At 37.2% G+C, this 6,836-nt stretch overlaps 1 pseudogene across 1 annotated transcript; it reads right to left on the reverse strand.

Annotated features, from left to right (window-relative positions):
* Positions 1–817: 817 nt before the first annotated feature.
* LOC148731244 (uncharacterized) lies at positions 818–5,206 on the reverse strand (annotated as a pseudogene). Its single transcript, XR_016001985.1, has 4 exons — positions 5,114–5,206; positions 4,635–4,702; positions 3,725–3,822; positions 818–2,745 (listed from the first exon to the last, which is right to left on the reverse strand). The product of XR_016001985.1 is annotated as an uncharacterized LOC148731244 (transcript).
* Between the last annotated feature and the right edge of the window lie 1,630 nt (positions 5,207–6,836).

The following is a 6,836-nucleotide window of genomic DNA, read 5'->3' on the forward strand; positions in this document are numbered from 1 at the left end:
CAACAAATCTCCTTTTTTTTCAATAATGTACGATGTAATTTAAATAAAGTCAAATTTATGGCTGATGTTTGAAATGAAGCATTGCTCTTAATTTTGCAGCGCGTTGACGACACCACTAATTAGGTAGCTTTCTCTTAAGCCTTCATTAAAAATCTATAGCTTACCCGTGTTGTCAAATCGAATTAGGTTATTACTCATGTCCACTAAGAATACTGACCAGGGTTAAGCAACTTAGAATAGTTATAAGGGTTAACGATTAGCTTCTTTTTATGGTTACACTGGGCGAAAAATCAGATTTGACGTCAGACAAATGCAGTCCAAATGTGGTTCAAATGTGATGTTTGTCATATTTGTCAGTATTTGACTTGAAGACAAATATGACATTTGTCCTAAAGATAAACAGGATAATTGTGCATTAGCTTTTGGGTGTAAATATGGACAAATGTGGTATTAATCTGAATTAAATATCATGCTTTGTCCTGCTCTAAACAAGGACAAATGCGTTAAAGATGACATTTGTAATAACAAATTCAAGACAAATGTAGGGCAAATATCATCTTTGTCATGGAATAATCCAAAATTCTCTTCCCCTCCATTGACCCTGTTGTCAATTTACACAAAATTGCTTTTTCCACATGTTATTTCAGTATTAGGGTTGCAAGTACCCAATAATACACTGCATTCAATAAAACATCAGAAATTTCATTGTTTCAGTGGCAGTTTAAAATGGAAATCGCATTTACTTTGATTAATTCAATCCTCTCACATCCAGTCATCTCACACCCACACTTCTGACTAAAATCAACACACATAAATGTATAGTAAATGGAAAATTTATCTAACATTTCTCCTTTATGTACAAACAAAACCATTTCTGTTAAAGGAAATTAGCATTTAATAAATAAATGTATTTAATCAGCCCCTGTACACTTATATATATACCATATATGTGATACAGAATATAACCTCAATAATGGGGAAAAGCTACAAGGAAAGTTTAAAATATAACATCATTGATTTTAAGTCTTTACAACACTCCTGCCAGCAGGACAATCTCGATAAAACATTTTCACATGAACTGTACTTAGTGTGTTATAATTCATAAAGAGGAGTTACTTCCAAAAAACTCCTACTCAGGTACTGCCTGCCCTATCAGTTTCAATACAGTAGGTTCTCTTTTTATGAGGCATTAAAAGACCCAACATCATCGCAACATACCAATTAGTCTTTGATCACATCACCAACACAGCTAATCCTACAAATTACTGTCAAACTGCTGGTAATTTTTTTTAACAGGTACTCATCAGCGTTGTGTTGCAATGTTCCAGTATTGATTGAAAGTTTGCTGCATGAAATTAGCAACAGACTCACTTCATAGGAATTTAACTAAAAAAGTCATATTTCACATGACTACTTTTGAAGTGTGATTTCCTGACAAAGGCAAATTGAATGCTATATTCTTGCAGTCTGTTACGTTGATAAACAGGCAAAAATTGAGCAATTTTATTTTGTTTCTTAGAAACAGATCAGCAATTAGCTTGTTTTATATGGGAAAATGGAACTTGAAAATAATTCACAAACTATTCTAGCAAATTTGAAGTGAAAGTTGCAAGTTGCATTCAGCAAGCTGTCAATCAATATTTTCGCATCACAATGCAATATTCTAGAGTTCCCATCAGGAGGCAACCAGTTTGACTATAAATTTCTATCTAGTCAAATGTTAACCAGATGTTCTTTTGATGGCAACCTTGCAAATTTCTACCTCAACATTGGTATTTGATGACAGTCTGAGTCGAGCAAGCTGCAACCTATGTGAGCAGGTTGAGTCTTTCAATTTGAATTTGCTGAGTAAGTTCTCAAGCCCTGGTTTTCATTTTGCCATATAAAGTCAGGTAAGACAAACTAAGTTTCAAATAAACAGAATGATATTGCCTAATATTTGCTGTTAATCAACAGACTGCGATGAATTAGTGACAGGCTTAGCTCCAAATTGCCAAACTGTGAATTTTCCATAAAATTCATATCTGTCCTTCAAGGTTATGGCTTACACTTTTAATTTTGAAGCACAATTCCTGGTTTTGCTAATTTAACTAAGTCCGTCACTTATTTCTCGCAGTCTCTTGATAAACAGGCAGGCGATGGCTAACTGAATTTACTCTGTTTCTTTGAAACAGAGCTGGTATTACCTTGTTTTATACCGCAAAATGAAAACGGGAACTTGGAAACTTGCTTGAGCAAATTTGATAGCAAAAGTTGCAACTTACTTGTACAGGTTGAAACTTGCTCGACTCAAGCTGTCAATCAATTACCAATGACGAGGCAAAAGTTTGCAAGTTTGCAATAAAAAGAATACCCAGTTTGACTGTAAGCATCTGAGGCTTTATTTTTGGCTACAAAATTAACTATCAAGCTATAAAATTCAAATTTTTTTTACAACAATCACCACAATAGCTAATTACTTTCCTTATAGTGCTGTTGACACTAAAGTTTTGAAACTGATGCAAGTGACAACACATCTGGTCAAAAGAAAAAAATAATTGGTCACGTGATAAAAGTTTTTAGTCATTTCTGTTTAGGATAGGTACACCATCATTCACTCACGTTGTGACCCCTTTGATTCCTCCTAGAGTTTATTACTCTTTCATCCTGCTTGTTTGCCACTTGGGGCAATCCCTCATTCCTCATGTGGGTTAAAAACTCCACTGATTTTGGCCTTGAGGGTTTTAAAGTAAATCTTTAAGGCACCTGTGACAAAAGCAATTCAAAAATTATATCACAAATCTTGATCATTGTCCAGAATAAAATAAAAACACCTCTGAAAAATAGTATTACTAAAAATGTCTGAATGTTGCACTCATTTTCCTTGTTTGATATTGGATAAATGGACCCAACAAAAGAATCTTCAAAAGTGACCAAAGTACATACAAATTAATGCAAACACCTTAATTTTCACATTCTTAGTCAATCATATCATCAATGGATAAACTTAGCAGAATAGCTGTGTGACCAGGCTCACAATTGTGCATGACATTGCAATATTTTTGTTATAATTTTAGAATTACATCTTCAAAAACTATTTCCTATGATAATCAAATTACCATACACACAGGATTTGCATCATAAATTTCCTTTAAGTCGCACCATCACACCTAACTATTTCCTATGATAACCAAATCATCCTAAACACAGGATTTGCAGCTAAATTTCCTTTAGAATGATCACACCTTACTTCCAAAATTTTAGAGGATTTCCTGCTATTGTTCGATTCCTTATAAAAGAAGTACAGTTCGTTAGTTTAACACAGTAGTTCAGAGTGTCAAGACCAGCACTTACAAGCTCAGAACCTTTGGTCACAAAAAAAGTAACTCCAGTACATGTAACCTCAAGTTAGTGACCTATTTTACTGAGGATTTGCTTGCAATCACCCTTGCTTTTTATCAGTATTATTTCTTTTGTACTTTCCCGTATAAATAAATTTTATTGTGGCTATAAGTCTGTCTCTTTGTTCAAATAACAACATCAGAACCTGCCTCGGTCACAGCTGGTTTAAGTTAAAGGCTAGAGAGGAACTATGGAAGTAAAGTGTCTTGCCCAAGAACACACAATACAACACACTGGTCCAGGCCAATGCTCAAACCCAAATGTCTGATCCACAGTCCAATGTGCCAGCTATTAAGCCACCAAATATTATAGTCATAATTATAGAAAATTAATCTATACTTACACTCTAATATAACAGGATCAGCCTCTTTGAAAGCTGATGTTGCTCTGACACCTCTTTCGATTGCTTGGGTAACCTCAAGGTTGGTGTGATCATTAAAACTGAAAAGCAAAATGATGTTCAGCTTTTAAGTACTTGGGTTGATGTATTCTGTAACTCAAATTAATAGAAACACTCAAGACATATATTGTTCGGTAGAAGTTTGAAAGAACCAAAAAACTTGCTAAACACTGGCCAATGGCTCATATTCCCACAGCATTCCTCATTCTCCCAACTTACCTATGACAGTTCGACTATCATGCACCATTTCACCAGGGCTTTATGAAAACACAAAATCATACATATCCCTGATCATCTGAGATGGTCGGGGATAAATCGGGAGTGCTTCTATTTACCTGATGGGGGCCAGATTTCTGCAATCATTCCCAACATATGAAAACATAAATTGGCAAAATCTGGGACGATCACGAAACAGCGAAATCCCAGAGCTTCTGGAACTTTCCCAACATACATGTACAAAAAACCCAGCTTACATCACAGACAGCGCATCTTAAAAATTTGGCCAAGTTTTTCAAGTCTGCCATTCTCAATCTTGCCCAATCTTGACCATCCTTGTTCCTTTTTGGTTTATTGTTACCTCTTTGGTGTTTTTCTAACTTAGAAAACTAAATTTGAAAGTAACTTTTGTACATCAGCAAAATGGCTTAAAATATCATGACATAGCTCCTTTAAATCTACATAGTACAATAACTCAACAATAAATTTCATCCTTTAAAAACAAAATGACCGTCTATTGTTATGATGGCTATGTGCATGAAATCAGCAACAAAGTGTTATCAACAAGCTGTTATCAACAAGCTGTTATCAACACCGTGACGTCTCAAAGTTCAAATAACCAAAATACTGTACTCACCACCATATCTCGTGGAAGGTTTTCACTTTTCCTTTTTTTCTGCCACTGCGGGTGCTGACTGTTGGCCTTGTAAGTTGTCAATTTTTTGCTGTAAGAACAAGTTTTCACTGAAGTGCGTCAAACTGCCCTTCGTGGTCGGAACAACTCGCTCTAGCGTTTACATGAGACAGTGACGTGGTGGCTGGAGTTGATCGGCTCCTCGATGAGGAGGAAGATAGCACAATTGGAGGCAAGAGAGTGGAGGCGACTGGCTGATAAACTGGCGAGGTCTCTTCTGAATCACCATTACTGTCAAGCTGCAAATCACGACGGATATGATTTTCAGATCGAGATCTCTCGATGGAAATCCGCGGACGGTCTTGCGCTCGAGGAACGACTGCAGTTGTCCCTGGAGTTGTCTAAATATTTAAAGAACAAAACGAGTGAATTGCTGACCTGTCTTACTGACCCACGTTTAATTAATACACGTAAAAGCTTACCGTTCGACGGTGAAAGTGCCCAGACGTTAGCGGTGACTCGGAAAGCTCGTCAAAATCAATCCCTGCATTGCTCGATCTGTTTCTGTGAGACATATTACAAAACTGCGGAGTAACTTTTGGTTAAAGGCTTGCTTCAACGAAGACGTGACACTTGGACGAAAGACGCTTTAAATTTGAAGTGACGTTCGAAATCCCGCCGATTATGTTAATGTCCAAGAATTCGAATTACACAAAGCGTCGCGCGAGGGCCTTTAGGGATTACCTGCGCATGCACTTCCGAAAATTTGCATATTTTTTTTGCGGACCGGAGTGCAGCGGCAAATGTGACTGTAATGCTCGTCAGTTCTCGTCATTTGTTAGCTCGATATCTTTTCTCAATTCGAAAAGGAGGGAAAAAGAGTTATTACTGCAGTCACTGTGATGACTTTTTCAGTCGAGGTACCCGATCGAGACATCTCGAAATTGCCTCTGAAAGTGACAATAGCGCTAGCGACGTCGAGAGAGATTCTGAAGTACACTGCTTGGAATCCTACGATAGTTTTGAGGATCATGAGGAATACCTCAGTGCAGATTTAGCCCTGTCCCTATCCCTTGTTCTATCTTTTTTATTTACTTTTAACACAATGACATTTCTCTTCTTTTCGACAGGCTAATGGAAGACATTGGCTTGGGTTTTTACTAATAAAATACGAACAGTACCGCAGAAGTTAACAGTCAGTTCAGGCAACTGTATGGCTTGCACCGGTCAAGTCACGCAATTCCTTGTACGAGCCTCTACCAATATTTAGTTTGTTTTAATAAAAATCACACTTTTGATCCAGACAAAAAATGCCCAAATCTTAGTGATCTCCTTAGAGATACAAAGTAGGGGAACTGAATAGATCACCCAACGGGGGACGCGAGTGAAAAAAAACGTCTCCGTGGGGTAAAATAGGGTTCGTATGATGTTGAACACATTTGTCTGTTTTGTCTAATATTTGTCCTTGAATGAAATATGGCTTCATATTTAAACAATATTTGTCTTGCATTTATCACGGACAAATACGATAACATATTTGTCACCCATTTGAAGTCTTTGCGACCAGGACAAAAATGTAAAGTCAGATTTGTCTCACATTTGACCTAGAGCCAAATTTGTTCAAATCCATTATTTCATCCAGTGTTAGGGTTTTATCTTCTTTTTAGGGTTTTGGTTTTCCCTCAGCTAAAAATAATCATTACGTTTAAGCATCTTAGAAGAGTTAGACAAATTTCTTTCATAGACTACGGGACTGCGGAACTCCATTAAAACTTCACAATGACAACGGAAGAGAGTTTGCCTTTCTTAAATGGGGGTAGTCGCTGGCATTTTTACCACGAGGGCTCACAAAATGCATTTCCGAGAGCCGCTCGCACGCATTCCGCCTTTGTCCGATGAGAGTAAAAAGGCTATTGATGGAATAACTTGCGACTTTTGGGCGGATAGGCTATTATCCTTTTAAAAAGGCTTTAACAATTCGGGCTAATTTCGTGGCATCAATTTAGTATCCTTTTGTTTATATTTTTCTGCGCAAATTTTATTCATCGACTCTGGGACTGCGGACCGCGGTGGCATTTCATCCTACTCCTTGCCCTTTAACAAATTTCACTCAAAGACAACAAGAATGCGTACCGCGGTGGCAGTTTATCGTACTCCTTGCCCATCTGAACACATTTCATTCATCGACTACGGGACTGGGGACCG

Source organism: Stylophora pistillata, chromosome 5 (genome assembly GCF_964205215.1).
Source record: "Stylophora pistillata chromosome 5, jaStyPist1.2, whole genome shotgun sequence".
Taxonomy (NCBI): Eukaryota; Metazoa; Cnidaria; class Anthozoa; order Scleractinia; family Pocilloporidae; genus Stylophora; species Stylophora pistillata.